This window comes from Propithecus coquereli, unplaced genomic scaffold (genome assembly GCF_000956105.1).
Source record: "Propithecus coquereli isolate 6110/MARCELLA unplaced genomic scaffold, Pcoq_1.0 Scaffold267, whole genome shotgun sequence".
Lineage (NCBI taxonomy): Eukaryota > Metazoa > Chordata > Mammalia > Primates > Indriidae > Propithecus > Propithecus coquereli.
The window spans coordinates 1,342,092-1,344,897 of NW_012148252.1; positions in this window are offsets into that span (position 1 = coordinate 1,342,092).

Sequence of the window (2,806 nt, forward strand, 5' to 3'; positions counted from 1 at the left end):
TGAAGATATTAGTAAAGGATGTGTGAGATCAAAGCAGATATCCAGCTAATGCTTGAAAGCCATCCATTTTACTCATGTAGACTAGCTGGTTAGCTGGTGCAAATTTCCTAGAGATTTTTAAGATTTGCAATGGCTTTCAGGTAAGCTGTTGACAATCTTCTACATCGAGTTTAAGATACCCTCTGGTACTCCCTGACCTTTATTCCTCTGTACTTTTCAATGTTCGATAAGCTTAATTTCCTTTTCAAAACCCTTCACACCTGGAATAAATAGAATTGTTTCTCGTTTCCTTACCAGATTTCCCTGTTGTAACATCATTGTTGGAGTCATTGTTGGATCATTGGAATGGAGTCCTCGCCTCCAATTTTGATAAATACCTTAACTAGAGCTAATCACGCTCTTGGATACAAAGCTAGAATTACAAATACTAGAATCTTTCTAAGTCTCTTGCCTTGGTCACTCTGGGCATGATATGATACCTCTTTTTGTGATTAATAAAGAACACATGATACCAATCAACATGAATATCTTTGCTGAATATCAGAGTTGCTTCTGTCTTGAAAGTCAGAGACAGAGAGAACTGCAAGGAGCAGTAGTAAACTCAGGAGAAAGTGAAGGCAAGGGAGTATTCAGGAAGAAGACTGAGGATATGGAGGGTGTGTTTACCATGGATGACTCTGGGAGGAAGTGATGGGAAAAAAAAATAAGAGAGAAAAGGAACAGTGAACATGTGGGTCAGACGTAAGGAGCATGGTTAAAAGGAATGGGAGTGAGAGAGGAAAACAGGAATGTGAAGCACGAAATGTTTAACTGGCACAAAACTTCATCTGTAAAATCAGTACAGTTGAAACTCTTCTATTAGAATAGTCTGACTTAATTAAATTGTAATCAGAATTTGTTCATTTAGTCAGAAGGCACTTGCTGAACATCTTCTATGTTCCAGTAACTGTGCTGGATGGCAGGTTTATAAAGATAAACAAAATAAACGTGACTTTATTGAAAATGTTCTCCAAAAAGTGAGGGGTTCTATAGAAGAGTTAATGTAATTTTATCTGAATTGTACCAATTCGATTGAATCTAAAAGTTATCTCCTTTTCTAAGGGAAAAATTTTAGATCTTTCAGCATTCAATCAATCAGGATGTTCTCAAGGCTGTTAAATATCCTTGCTGATCATGTATGCTTCCCACTGGGTAAATATTGGAATGTCTTAATTAACACTCTCGGTTGCAATCAACAGAACCAACTCAGTTTAGGTTAAAAATATAAAAGAAAATTGTTGATCATATACTCATTGTTGCATGTTGCATTCTCCAGAAGCAGATAATGAGATGGAATTTGGCGTGTAAGAAATTTATTAGGGAGCCACACCTGTGGAAATGAGAAGATGGAAACAGAAATGGTCAGAGGAAGAAGTTGAATTGTGATATAGATCTGGCAAAACCTTGGTCAAACTCATGAGGAACTCTGAAGCATATAAAACCTACATAAATCTTCCTGTGATGGGCCTGTTACTTTATCCCTCCCCCAACTATGATTAGGAATGCTGTGGGCCATCCTGGAACGGGTAGGCTTTGAGGGAAGGCAGTTCTCTGCAGCTGAGACAAACCCTGGGCAGCCAATACATTCTCACCAGCTAGAGCAAGGGAGTCCTTTTTTGAAGAGGGGTCTGGATGGCAGATCTTCATGTGCACCATGTTAAGTTATCTTATGTGGTCCAAGAAAAAGGAGAATAATTAGGTCTTCCACGAGGGTGGGAGGCAGGGCAACTTTAGACTACAGCAGTAGAATTTTGTGGACTTTGTTTCTATATCTCTATCTTTAATTTTATTGACCTTTCGATCTCTACTCCTTTTGTCTTCCAATTCCAAGTCCCAAAAAGAGAATTTGGTTGGCTCAAATTTGATCACGTCATCAACTCTGCTTCAGTCACTTGTAGTCAAACTCATGTAGTTTGAATATGGCTTCCAGGGCTCTGTGAGTAGTAAGATGATGTGGATGGTTAATTAGCTCTTAGGGAAAGGAAATGGTTCAGGGCCTGGGGAGACACTTTAAAAGATGATCATGTATTCAGTAGCCATTAGAAGTGTTCTGAGTCTTTCAAGGGTCATTTTATGTCTGTGGCCTACCATCAATCAATGCCTTAGGATACATTTTCATGATGTAATCATTGTAGACAGTCTCTAGGAAATAATATAGAGCATCCATGATAAAGGTGTCTAAATGAGGGTGGAGAGAGGGAGAGTAATGTGAACTAGGAACAGAGAGCATCATATTCTTTCATTATTGCTTCTGACATTCATCACAGAAATGTTAAGATGTGACTACTCCAAAAATAAAGCAAGAGCTACAAGCCTTTTAAGAGGTACTCAGTTTCTAATATGTTTTATGTACATAAAAGACTATAATTGAAAAATTCCATGGCCTACCAGATAAAAGCAAGAGACTACTCGGCAGAAATAGAGAATAATGGAGGTTAAGTAGTCCTTGAAGTCTGAGTCTGTGCTAGTACATTATGATGAATAGAAATCGCTGTTGTTTTTTTTTTTAAACATAGATACTTAACAGTGTTGAAGCTGTGCTTCACCAAAAAAGGCCAGTTGGCAGAGATATACCAATTGTTTACTTCTGAAAAACAATGTCATTTATAATATGACAGTACACAAAAGGCCCATCAATCAAAAGCTCTTGCCTAAAGGCAGTAATGTAGATTAAATATGCTGAGGGTCTCTCCATTATAAAACAACTAGATTTAGGTAAAGTAGAATTTTTAATGAATTGCTAGGGCAAAATAAGGAAAATCACCAA